The sequence below is a fragment of the Pantherophis guttatus genome, chromosome 5, assembly GCF_059756535.1.
Source record: "Pantherophis guttatus breed Tessera chromosome 5, ASM5975653v1, whole genome shotgun sequence".
NCBI classification, from domain to species: domain Eukaryota; kingdom Metazoa; phylum Chordata; class Lepidosauria; order Squamata; family Colubridae; genus Pantherophis; species Pantherophis guttatus.
In genome coordinates this window covers 29,505,021-29,519,284 of record NC_142067.1, presented here as the reverse complement: position 1 = coordinate 29,519,284, position 14,264 = coordinate 29,505,021, and the positions used below count along the sequence as shown (strand labels likewise).

Here is a 14,264-nt window from a genome sequence, read left to right as displayed (position 1 = left end):
TGTGATCCTGTCCACCATTAAACCATCTTTCCAAGCAGTCTCCATGTTTCCAGTGTCTGTTTTCCCCACTTGGAGCAGAACCTAGAAGGATGTTTCTTCCAACAGTGTGATTCTAAATATGTTCATATATGGAGCTTAATCAGCTGTTCTCTATTGTAGGAAGTTAGCACCTACCCCTTTCCTGGAAGGATGAAATATTTTAGGAAATATTAAAAAGGCAGAATATTATATTTTCCTGGATGAGAAATGGAGAAACATGTTTTAAAGACAAAGCAGCTTCCTGCCTCCCCCACACACACCTTTGTTAATGGGCAAGAGGCAGAAACTCAATCTTTGACAATAGGATCTGCATCTGCAACACAATAGCAACAGAAACTCACCACATGGCACCTGGGAAGATTACATCAGCCAACAAAGCTAGCTAAGACCCCCACCCCCTGGGAGTCTGACAACCAATCAGGATACTCTTTCTGGGCCTCAGGAAGTTCAAAGCCAGAGAAAGCATAAAACCCGGGGATTTGCTGTATCTCCTCTCCCTCAGGAACTCAAACCATGTGATCCTGTCCACCATTAAACCATCTTTCCAAGCAGTCTCCATGTTTCCAGTGTCTTTTTCCCCACTTGGAGCTGAACCCAGAAGGATATTTCTTGCAACATTATAATGAGTGAGGGAAGGCTTGAACTTCATAGCCAAATTTCAATTCTCACTTTAGCCTTTTTTCCCCCATAGTTACTGAATCAGAACCACAGACCTGTTTCTTTTAATGTCTTTTTTGTTCAAAACACTCAGTAATCAGGCAACAGTTGTTTTTTCTTCTTCTTCTTCAGTTTCTGAGGTTCTATTTAATGACATGTGCAATACTTATATTATTATTTGCTTTTCATAAACATTTGTGTAAATGCTATTTAAATACTGTGGAACAGAACTGAGAACAAACTTTAATTACTGTATGGATTGACTAGAGATGCTTCATTGATGAGATCAGCTTTAATTAGCTGGCTAAATTAGAAGATATATTCACTTTCCTTTTTTTAGTTTTGAGTTACTGGTAATAAAAAGTAAAATACTGAATATAAGATCATTTGTATTGAGCAATTAGGGTAATTAAGCCCTAAATATTTAGTTTAGTGGCTAAGTCCAGGGCCCCAGTGTACGAAGGGGCCTATTTCCAAACTACGTTAGTAATTATGGATGTTGTATTTCTTTGGCTGCTATGTATTTTAATTTTTGTTGTACTTGTTTGTTTGTTTTTTTTTAGTTTGCTATTTTTTGCCATTCAGTCACTAATTGAGCTGGATAACTATATAAACTGATTAAAGAAATAGATTTTTAAAAAGCCAAATCCTTTCAGTCAACTTTATTTTTCCTTGTACAATTTAATAGCTTTGCAAAAGAGGACATGGGTTGATCTGCATTTGAATTACAGATCACATGGCCCATTCATTTAGGAATTTGACCTTACTGAACTCTTCTACTATGACCCCCAATTATAATGAATTATTGTAACTTCACAACTTTATATAACTTCTGTGTTTGTAATGTGTCATAAACATTTGTAAGTGGCATTTTTTAAAAGCACTTGAATATTTCTTTAAAAGAGCCCAATTTATAGCAGACTAAGAAAAAATAAAACTTATTTACCCAAGATTATATTTTCTTCTCTCCATTCCACACATGCTTTTAAATCACTGCTGCTATTTCAGAGTTGGAAAGGTACAGAATTCCTGAGAGCTTTTCTGTGTAGCTGTGTTTTTAAACCATTTTCTCTACTTAAGCAAAGAGGACAATGGCAATTCGAAAAATAAAAGCATGAATTCTTTCAGCATGAAGCCTTTTAACTCAAATGGGATTTTTAGAAGCTGAGTAGTAAACACAGAAAACAAATGTAGAAGTAAATTGTTATTAAAAGACAAAAATGCAAACAAGCAGCTTTCTACCACTTACTAAATTTAGAAAATTATTCTCTTCTTTTAAATGTCCTGAATCTTCTGAAACTAAAGACACTAGAACTGAGCATGTATTTATCTGAATGTATCAAGTGCCCCATTAAGTCAAGCCCTATTGTGATAACAACTGCCCTGGAGATATAAAAGGAATGAAGGGGAAGAAAATTACACCAAATGACCAATATATACAGTCAGGTCCAGAAATATTGGGACATCGACACAATTCTAACATCTTTGGCTCTATACACCACCACAATGGAGTTGGAATGAAACAAACACAATGTGCGTTAACTGCAGACTGTCAGCTTTAATTTGAGGGTATGTACATCCAACTCAGGTGAACGGTGTAGGACTTAAAGCAGTTTGTATATGTGCCTCCCATTTGTTAAGGGACCAAAAGTAATGGGACAATTGGCTTCTCAGCTGTTCCATGGCCAGGTGTGTGATATTCCCTCATTACCCCAATTACAATGTGCAGATAAAAGGCCCAGAGTTCATTTCAAGTGTGCTATTTGCATTTGGAATCTGTTGCTGTCAACTCTCAAAATGAGATCCAAAGAGCTGTCACTATCAGTGAAGCAAGCCATCATTAGGCTGAAGAAACAAAACAAACCCATCAGAGAGATAGCAAGAACATTAGGCGTGGCCAAAACAACTGTTTGAAACATTCTCAAAAAGAAGGAATGCACCGGTGAGCTCAGCAACACCAAAAGACCCAGGAGACCACAGAAAACAAGTGTGGTGGATGACCGAAGAATTCTTTCCCTGGTGAAGAAAACACCCTTCACAACAGTTGGCCAGATCAAGAACACTCTCCAGGAGGTAGGTGTATGTGTGTCAAAGTCAACAATCAAGAGAAGACTTCACCAGAGTGAATACAGAGGGTTCACCACAAGATGTAAACCATTGGTGAGCCTCAAAAACAGGAAGGCCAGATTAGAGTTTGCCAAACAACATCTAACAAAGCCTTCACAGTTCTGGAACAAGATCCTATGGACAGATGAGACCAAGATCAACTTGTACCAGAGTGATGGGAAGAGAAGAGTATGGAGAAGGAAAGGAACTGCTCATGATCCTAAGCATACCACCTCATCAGTGAAGCATGGTGGTGGTAGTGTCATGGCGTGGGCATGTATGGCTGCCAATGGAACTGGTTCTCTTGTATTTATTGATGATGTGACTGCTTACAAAAGCAGCAGGATGAATTCTGAAGTGTTTCAGGCAATATTATCTGCTCACATTCAGTCAAATGCTGCAGAACTCATTGGACAGCGCTTCACAGTGCAGATGGACAATGACCCAAAGCATACTGCAAAAGCAACCAAAGAGTTTTTGAAGGGACAAAAGTGGAATGTTATGCAATGGCCAAGTCAATCACAAGACCTGAATCCCATTGAGCATGCATTTCACTTGCTGAAGACAAAACTGAAGGGAAAATGCCCCAAGAACAAGCAGGAACTGAAGACAGTTGCAGTAGAGGCCTGGCAGAGCATCACCAGGGATGAAACCCAGCGTCTGGTGATGTCTATGCGTTCCAGACTTCAGGCTATGATTGACTGCAAAGGATTTGCAACCAAGTATTAAGAAGGGAAAGTTTGATTTATGATTATTATTCTGTCCCATTACTTTTGGTCCCTTAACAAGTGGGAGGCACATATACAAACTGCTGTAAGTCCTACACCGTTCACCTGAGTTGGATATACATACCCTTAAATTAAAGCTGACAGTCTGCAGTTAAAGCATGTTGTGTTTGTTTCATTCCAACTCCATTGTGGTGGTGTATAGAGCCAAAGATGTTAGAATTGTGTCGATGTCCCAATATTTCTGGACCTGACTGTATATAGTAGTGGGATTCAGCCAGTTCACACCATTTCGGGAGAACCGGTTGTTAACTTTCTGAGCAGTTTGGTGAACTGGTTATTGGAAGAAATCATTAGGGCAGAGAACCGGTTGTTAAATTATTTGAATCCCACCACTGTATGTATGTACCGTATGTACCATATATACTTGTGTATAAGCCGAGTTTTTCAGCACATTTTTTATGCTGAAAAAGTACCCCTCGGCTTATATTTGAGTGCAGGTGTTCTCCGGTCTTTCCCAGTCATCTACGGCAGTGGTGGGTTGCTACTGGTTGCTACTGCCAGTGGCTGGGTGGAAAAGAAGTCTTTCAGCAGCATATACTCAAGTATATATGGGTATGTATGTAAGTATGTATGTACGTATGTATGTGTATATGGATGTATGTATGTGTGTGTGTGTGTGTGGGTGGGTGGGTGTGGGTGTTTGTGTGTGTATATGAAAGTCTTGGCGTATTTGGGTCTTTTCCCATGTAAGATTGAGAGTATCCTGGTGACGTTTCGACAAGGTCCCACTCGTCATCTTCAGGCTGGTGTCTTCGGCTTCATGCTTGTGCAAGCAAAGCCCAAGCCAAAGACATCAGCCTGAAGATGACGAGTGGGACCTCATCGAAACGTCGCCAAGATACTCTCAATCTTTCACGGGAAAAGACCCGAATACGCCAAGACTTGCATATTTGTACCTGTGAAAATCTACGAAAACAAATGTGTGTGTGTGTGTGTGTGTGTGTGTGTGTGTGTGTGTGTATAATATAAATATTTTTTTCATCAGGTTTGCCTGATTCGCCAGTTGCGTCCCTTTCTGGATCGGGACTCCTTACGCACGGTCACTCATGCCCTCGTCACTTCCCGCCTGGACTACTGCAACGCTCTCTACAAGGGGCTCCCCTTGAGGAGCACCCGGAGGCTCCAACTGGCGCAGAGTGCGGCCGCGCAGGTGGTTATGGGAGCGACATGGCGTTCCCATATAACACCTCTTCTGCGCGAGCTGCACCATGGCTTAGGAACTGGTTATCTAAGGGACCGCCGGCTGCCACCAGTAGCATCCCACCGGCCCGTACGCTCTCATAGAGAGGGGCTCCTCCAGGTGCCGTCAGCCAAACAATGTCGACTGGTGGCCCCCAGGGGGGGAGCCTTCTCTGTGGGGGCACCTACTATCTGGAATGAACTCCCCCCAGAGATATGGAGGATCCCGGATCTACGCACCTTCCGCCAAGCTCTCAAGACCTTTTTATTCCATCACGCTGGCCTGGCCTAATTTTTCCCTTTTTCCCTTTATAAAACACAAATTTTAATTCATCCTTAATTTATTGGGGTGGTTTAAATATGTTTTCAGCCAAATTGTTTAATTCGGTTTTATTCTGTTTTTAAATTTTGTATTTATGTGTTTTTATCTTGTGGCTGTTCACCACCCTGAGTCCTTCGGGAGTAGGGTGGTATATAAATCAAATAAGCTAAACTAAACTAAACTAACTAAATATAAAATTTATATTTCGCTGATAAAGAAATAAAGGGAGACTAGTATAGATCTATTTGAAGCTATTTAGCTCTCATCAGTTAGTGTATTTATTACATTACAACTATTTCAAATATGTTTGAAATTAAAATCAAATAAATAATTCATTTAAAATTTGATAGTCACAGCTCTATAATTCACTTCTAAAAATTGTGACATTTTACTTTTGAAAACTTTTAAATGGAAATCTTGCTTCTAGACTTTTTTTCTACTTGCTTTTTAGCTCTATTCTCTTTCTTTTGAATGACTGATAACTAGCTTTCTTTTTGTGAAGTAGCAACGAGTGTTCTTCCATTTCTTTATTAGACATCTTTTACCACTTTGTATCATCCCTGCCTGAATATCTCTTCTGAAAAGATTCATAAAGAAAATTATATTATGATGTCCAATTGAGAGTTTGACTGAAGAATAGGAAGTTATGGAAGGAATGCTGGCTGTCAGACACATATACATTTCTGACACCTTATGAAGATTTCTTCATCCTATTCATGTCAGATGTGAACAATCAGAGCACAGTAGCACAGAATCTACTTTATTGCTTGATGCCTATTTCACAGTAATCTTCCCAGACTGGCAGGGTGCCACTGGGAAGATTACGTAAGGTTCAGCAACAGTCAAGAAGGGTTGGATTTTGTGTCACATAAAGTTTTCAGACTGATCTTCTGCTTGACTCCTCCTGACTGGAACAGCTTCTCTCCCACAATTCATAGAATTTCATTTAAATATTCTTCTTTGGGGGAAAAAGAAAAATTGAAAGCAATTTCCATTAAAATGAAGAATGTGGCACAATAGTCTGAATGGGTTCTCTTCATTTTTATCATTATCTTCAGGGACACATTGTACCTTAGCCCGATTAATAGTCTTAATTATTGATTAATACATACAGGCATTATCTCTCATCTCCCCTGTTACATATGTGGAAAAAGCTAAAAACTTCTCCAGAAAGATTTGCTGGCCAAATTCTTTTTTCCCCCTGCAGCAGAATAAAATACTGGCAAGTTAAGAGGTTACATGATCTAGTGGCTAAGAAGAGGGAAGTATGAATGTCAATAAATCAGAGTGCTGTATGATCACCATGGCAACTTGAGCTGAAAGAGTCTCTTACAACTGGTGAGTAGAGAAAATGTAAATAGTGAGCAGGCTGCTTTCTTGATTGTTTAACATTACATCTACAACTGTTTATAATTTCATACCAGGAATGTTAAAAGGGTCCTTAAGAATCAATGAAAACTTCCTAGTGTTTTCACATTTTATTCCTGAATGTAGATTCTAAATGCTCACAAATCCTGAGTATGGTTCGAAGGCATAGCTATTCAACCTGGATTCTACAAGAATGCAGCAACATGAACAACTTCAGTGTTCATAAATTTTCCTTTCTGTTATTATTTATTTATTTATGTATTGGTTCAATTTATATGCCACCCTTCTCCGGAGACTCAGGGCGGCTTACAATGCGTTAAGCAATAGCCTTCATACTTTTGTATATACCTGCTTCGTAGGGCTTTCGCCTCCCCCCCCCAAGCAGTGTTCTTTTTTATACAAAGTCAGCTTATTGCCCGCACAATCCAGGTCCTCATTTTACCTACCTCAAAAGGATGGAAGGCTGAGTCAACCTTGAGCCTGGTGAGATTTGAACTTGCAGTAATTGCAGGCAGTTGGTGTTACTTAACAGCACTTTAGTCTGCTGTGCCACCAAGGCTCTTTGTGCCTTATGTTTTGGAGAATATTATTTCATTATGTTACATATACATATGCATATGCATACATGCATACCAGGGGTGGGTTGTACTTACCTTTACTACCAATTCACAATGGGACCACACGCACGCATGCACAGAAGCTTCCTGATGACGTGGGGATTGGTGGGTGGAGCCTCCTGCCGGTTTTACTACCGGTTCTTGTGAACCGGTCCTAACCAGGGGCAATCCACCACTGATGCATACATACAGTACATATATTCCCCTTTCCCTTTACTCTTTTATAAGATCAAAGTTATTTGCAATCAAGAATAAGGCTGCAGACACATATAACTATGAAACAATTGACAGGTCTACCATATCTGGGTGAGCATTAACAAAAAAGAGATTTAGACTCTAGCAGATTTGTTTTTCAGGTATGAAATTAGTTTTGACATTGATACAGGGGTGAAATGCTCCTGGTTCGGACTGGATCGCCCGATCTGGTAGTGATGGCGGTGGGTGGTTCAGATAACTGGTAGCAGAAATCCTTGTTCCCCCTCCATGCCCAGCTGAGCCGTGCGATCATCAGAGGCTTTTTTTAACTTTTAAAAGCAAATGCTTTTAAAAGTAAAAGAAAAAAAGCGTCAGCTGAAGAGGTTGTAGAAAAAATGCTTTTAAAAGAAAAATAAAAGTTGACCATGCCCACCAGTTACATTACCCCTTCACCAAGCCATGCCCACAGAACCGGTAGTAACAAATTTTACATTTCACCACTGAATTGATACATATTGCCGTAAGTTTTCCTTTTCTTCTATGGAAGGAATTTGTAACTTCCCATGAGAAACATAAAGAATCCTAGCAGCTGTTACCAAATAGCAGGCTGAAAAGTAAAATCCACATTTAAAATCTGTTTTATTCCACTATGAACCCTCATTTCTCAATATTGTCACTCCTTCATACATTGCCACCGAACATGAAAAAATGATCCACAATTTATTATATTTCCAATAATTTCTTTATGATGTACTTATTTTTGCAATTAATACTGGGGTAACATGCCATTACATCCACCAGTTTTCATGCCATTACATCCACCAATTTTCTCTAACTCTCTTATTGATCCTCCTATTGTTACATATCAAATGATCTAATTCAAATATGCATCCATTTATTGATAGTAAATGATGTAATTTATATAAGATCACTACCTGACTCCAAGCTGTAGATTTTGCTTTCCAAGAATGCATCACTGCATTCCTTTTCTGTATCTTAATACAGAAAACTGTTATTTGGGATTTCTGGTGGCTGGTGAGGCTGACCGATGGCCCCATTTGTGTATGGCTCTTGGCTAATTAAGCCCTTCCATTCTTTGGTACCCTTGCTCCCAAGTGTTAGACTTGAGATGAGTTTAAACAGGATGACCTGGGGTCTTCTGTCTAGGTTTTCTGTCTAGAAGCAAACTTTGAAGGTTGAAAGGGCAAAACAATTTTGCTGCAAGTTGTTTGCTGGAAGTACTCACCAAAAACTGAGTACTGACAAACAGAGGTGGTATTCAGTAGGTTCTGACCAGTTCTGGAGAACCGGTAGCGGAAATTTTGTGTAGTTCGGACAACCGGTAAATACCATCTCTGATTGGCCCCACCTCCATCTATTCTCTGCCTCCCAAATCCCAGCTGATCGGGAGGAAATGGGGAGTTTACGGTAACCTTCTCCTGAATTGGGGAGGGAATGGAGATTTTACAGTATCCTTCCCCTGCCACGCCTACCAAGCCATGCCACACCCACCAAGCCACACCCACAGAACCGGTAGCAAAAAATTTTGAAACCCACCACTGCTGACAAAGCCTCTTGTTTTCTATAAGTAAAGTTTTCTTCCTCAGTTAACTTCTTGAATCTGGTTCTTATTGATTTGATATACTGATAACAAAATATACTACTGTATACTTTCTATTATGACTTCTAAGAGGCCTTTGTGTGGATAATTATGAATAAAGTTTCATCTGCTTATAGTTTTAATTTATACTCGATTTCTTAGTCTAGTTTCTAAGATTTCATTTGCTTGTCACATATCCTTTGCTAGTGGTTTTAAAGCTAAAAATAAAGGAGAAAGAGGACAACGTCATTTTGTTTGCATTATAATACTCTTTTATGATAAAATTCCATTTAAAATTCTATTGGCTTTGTGTCCTTTGGAGGTGTTTTGTATCCATATAAGAAAGTTTATACCAACATTCTCTCCTCTCCTCTCCTCTCCTCTCCTCTCCTCTCCTCTCCTCTCCTCTCCTCTCCTCTCCTCTCCTCCCCTCCACTCCACTCCACTCCACTCCACTCCACTCCACTCTACTCCACTCCACTCTATATATATTTTTGGAGTAATAAGTATAAAAAGCCTTCCAAATTTCAAAAACTTTCCCTCTATCTAAGAGAAACTTTATTACTTTTGGAAATTTGTCTGATATATAACTTGCCTGAAATTGTAGTCAGGGCTTAGGTTTAGGATTTTCTTTCTTTCTTTCCCCCCACTCCCTCTCCCTCTCCCTCCCTCCCTCCCTCCCTCCCTCCCTCCCTCCTTCTTTCTTTCTTTCTTTCTTTCTTTCTTTCTTTCTTTCTTTCTTTCTTTCTTTCTTTCCATCCTAATTTCTCACTTAAAGTGTTTTGGAAGGATTTCTAAGAGGTGAAGAATTTCAGGATTTGTATTCGACAATGCAACTCCATCCCTTCTATACTATATATAGTCACCTACTCTAACTTGCTTCAGGAGATCAGAGAGCCACATAAGAAATGCTGGCCATCTTCATACGGCCTGTGACTTGGACCTGTGGGCAGCTCATTTCTGGCTTAGGACTATAAATTAAAAAACAAATTGATCTTCAAAGTCTAATGATAACAAGTACAACAATGGTCATATAAGAATCCCAACAGCTCTAGGGAGTATACAAATCACTAAAATCCTATTTTATGAGTCAATAAAATAAAAATAAAAATGTTAAATAGAATTGATTTGATTCAATAAATATATTTCTGCACATATGCAAAAAATCCATTGCATTTCTTCTAATTTGAAAGCATTTAATCTGTTTTGATACATCCAATCAATTATGCAATTTAATTTGAAGTTTCATTTAGAAAGGATGATTTAACTATGCTGCTTTCAAACTGAATCTTTCCACAAGTCTAAAAGATACTCTGGGCTATTGTTGACATCCCATCTTTTTGTTATTTCCTATTATCTCTCCTGTAGGAACAAGCCCAGTTTAACTGATAGTTTAAATTTTACTCTGAAAACCATCATTCTGTGGGGCAGGCTGGGTTGAGAAAAAGACTGACTCAAGGGTAAGAGCATCTCTAGTCCTAGTTTAGCATTTTAAGTACACCACACTGTCTCTGGAATGGCTCATTCAAGTGCCAGCTCAGACAATGAGGAACAGCTGGCTCTGGGGACATGTGACAGGGATCAGATGGATATAGAGGGCTCAGTAGCTAGTATGGAGGGTCAACTGTGCCATGAACTTTGGAAGAATCTAAGAGTGAGTGACTGGGTGAACGGCTGACTGCACAGCAGAAGAAGAGATGGGGATACAGCCAGTGAGTGCAGATACTAGCCAGCCTTGCAGTCTAGAGAAGCGGCTCATCTGTGACCTCTGGTCAGTAGTGAAGAGGAGGATTTGCTGGTCCCAACCAAGGTCACACAGAGCCAAGTGGAAGGAGGCACAATGGAGGCTGATGAGGCTACTCACAGCCTCACCCCTCCTAATGAGGTGCATCAGTCTGCACCTACATAGTTCAGCATTTGGATCCTGAAGGTTGTTGGAGAGAAACATTCATAATCTGTCCATCTGTGAAAGCTCTTGACTCATGCCTTAAACTCTTTGAGATCATGTTGCAGTTGTTGTGCAGTGAACCCATTGATGCCAAGCTACCTGCATTGTGCCTTGAACCTGTTGGAGTCATGCTGCTGCTATTGTGCCTTGGACCCAGTGAAGCCATGTTGTGTTTGTTGAGTTTTGAACTCATTGGGACTGGGTTGCTTTCATTGGGACTTGAGCCCATTGATGCCAAGTTGCCTTTGTCATGTCTGGAACCTGCAGGAGTCAGGTTGGCCTTGTTGCACCTTGAATCTCTTGAAACTATGTTTGCCTTGTCTGCCAAGAATTCTAAGTATGGTGGGGCTGTTGTTCTGCCAGTACACGAAAGAGACTGTGACCTGACTTTTGTCATTGCCTTTGTTACATCTATGACGTTTGAGAATGGACCTGAAAGGACTGCTCACAAAGAGTTGGGAGATGGGGAATGACTACAGGGTGGGTTGTGTGAAATAAACATGCTTACTCATTGTGTGTTTGTGTGTGTGTGTGGATTTCAGGAGTTTCCCAGAACATTCAGAACAGAACAGAATTCTACATATGCATTAGATCCATTTCTTAAAATATTGTTTGTTTTACATCTTAATTTACATGTAGACTGCAATGCATTTAACATTATTCTTAAAATTTCCCACAGTTTGGCACATTATATTTTATGAAAACATATCTGACAATAAAATATCCTTAAATCTGAGGAAAATATATTTTACATGAATAAATGTTTTCAAATGTTTTTTGCAAAAACAGAATAATATAAAATAATGAACTATTTTATATGCACATATATAAAATCACTAACTCACCCATCCCCAACACCTCAAAACAGTAATGGAGGGTGTTAAAGAGCATGATAATAATACATTTATCAAAGAGGGATGCCAGAAAACAGGGACTGAAAACATAACTGAATGTTCTAAGGGAAAGAATTATGGTTAGGGTAGTAAAGTAAATTTTCCGCACACTTGAATCACAAGTACTTGCTGAAATTTATAGTCTTCTGTTTATTACTAAACATACCCTAGGATGGTCTCACATAAAGCAGAGCAGGGTCTAACATTTTTATTGTTATTCTGTATCGTGTTTAGCATTTTAAAGCACATTGAGTGCCATATAGAAATTTGCAAGCAACTCTCATCAGTGATATTTGAAAAATAAACCATATGATAATTATTTAAAATACTGTAGCATTTCATAGCCATTGAGCAATAGAAATTCCCTCACAGATTGTTTTTTCCAAGATACATGTTCATATACTTTAAATGTACTGTATGTGCCATGGATATTTTGATATCACAAGCATTGCAGAAAAATAATACTGAAAATATTTCTAATTGTCTGATGTCTTGCACAGTACTTACAAAATGTATTCTTTGAATTTTTGGTAATGTAGAATTATAAGAAGAATCCCAGTCAAAAAGTTGGCAACTGTCTAATTTTCTCTCTATTGTAGCTGATTTTTAGAATGTCATAGAAACAAAAGTATAAAAATATTTTGTCTCTTTTTCTTCTGCTTAAACCCCACAGACAATTTTACATTTCTGCTGTGTCAATTTTGAATACATACCTATTTTTATCCCTACCATGTTATTTAGCTATTCTCTATTAGTGGAAATAGATACAGATTTTTTTTCTACAAAAAGCAATTCTTTTACATATTCTCCAAAGCAAAAAAAAAAAAACAATCTGGAAAAGTGACAAAAATGACCATTAAACCATGGCTACAATGGTTAACTCCAAAGTGTAACTGTTGTTATAAAAATATTAATGGCTGAAAATTTACTTCACATTGGCTCCATTCTGACAACATTCTGACAATGTAGTTTATAAGGAATTCCAAACATCAAGGAAGCAATGTGATAATGATCACATTATCACATCGGATGATCACTGGGCGAGATCATCCATGGTTTTGGGGTGAAGTACCATCAGTACGCTGATGATACTCAGCTGTACATCTCCACCCCGGACCACCCCAGTGATGCCCTTGAAGTGATGTCCCGGTGCCTAGAGGCCGTGCGGATCTGGATGGGGAGAAACAGACTCAGGCTCAACCCATCCAAGACTGAGTGCTGTGGTTTCCGGCATCCCGATATAGTCAGTTGGTGCCATCACTGACTATTGGGGGCGAGTCATTGGCCCCCATGGACAGGGCTCGCAACCTGGGCGTCCTCCTGGATTCACGGCTGTCTTTAGAAGAGCACTTGACGGCTGTGGCCGGGAGGACTTTCTATCAGGTCCACCTGATATGCCAGTTGCGTCCCTTTCTGGATTGGGACTCCTTACACACTGTCACTCATGCCCTCGTCACTTCCCGCCTGGACTACTGTAATGCTCTCTACATGGGGCTCCCCTTGAGGAGCACCCAGAGGCTCCAGCTGGTTCAGAGTGCGTCCGCGCGGGTGGTTATGGGAGCAATGTGGCATTCCCATGTGACACCTCTCCTGCGCGGGCTGCACTGGCTCCCGGTGGTCTTCCGGGTGCGCTTCAAGGTTTTGGTTACCACCTTTAGAGCGCTCCATGGCTTAGGACAAGCGTACTTACAGGACCGCCTTCTGCCACCAATAGCCTCTCACTGGCCAGTACGCTCACATAGAGAGGGGCTCCTCAGGGTGCCTTCGGCCAAACAGTGTTGACTGGTGGCTTCCAAGGGGAGAGCCTTCTCTGTGGGGATGCCTGCTATCTGGAATGAGCTCCCCCTGGAGATATGGAGGATCCCGGATTTACGCACCTTCCGCCATGCCCTCAAGACCTATTTATTTCAACAGGCTGGCCTGGCCTAACTTCCCTTTTAATTGTAACTTTTAAAATTGGTTTTAAAACATTAGGGGTGTTTTAAATTGTTTTGGGCCAAATTATTTAATTAAATTAAGTTAATTATTTATTTAATTATTTAAATTAAATTAAAATTTTAATTTTTTATATTGTCTTTTAAATTTTGAAGTTTGTGTGTTTTATCTTTCTGGCTGTTCACCGCCCTGAGTCCTTCGGGAGTAGGGCGGTATATAAATCTAATAAAATGAAATGAAAAAAAAATGTTCCTAAATTCGGTATTCCTAAACAATACTAAAGCTGGGATGTTAATAGAGGTCCTACATGATTGTATGTGATATTTGGCTACTTTTATCAGGTCTTAACTTATATTTGTTTCAATTGTTTTTCAAAACTGTATGATCTTTTTAAAAAATAAAATAAAAAAAATTACTTTCCACCCAAAATACCACTGCTGGATGGTCAACCATATACTTTCGTTAAATGAATAAATAAGTTTATATATAACTTATGACTCTGGGACTGAAAGTTGCCTTAGAAACTTCCTCCATAGAGGAAGAAAAAAATGTGACATATGCAGTGGTGGGATTCAGCCAGTTCGCACCACTTCGGGAGAACTAGTTATTAACTTTTG

At 39.5% G+C, this 14,264-nt stretch overlaps 1 long non-coding RNA gene across 1 annotated transcript in view; it reads left to right on the top strand.

Moving 5' to 3' along the window:
* Positions 1-6,366: 6,366 nt before the first annotated feature.
* LOC117662322 (uncharacterized) overlaps positions 6,367-14,264 on the top strand; it is a 75,220-nt gene continuing 67,322 nt past the window's right edge. The window contains exon 1 of the long non-coding RNA XR_004590322.3: positions 6,367-6,429. This is a non-coding gene — a long non-coding RNA (uncharacterized LOC117662322). The remainder of the gene's footprint in view (positions 6,430-14,264) is intronic.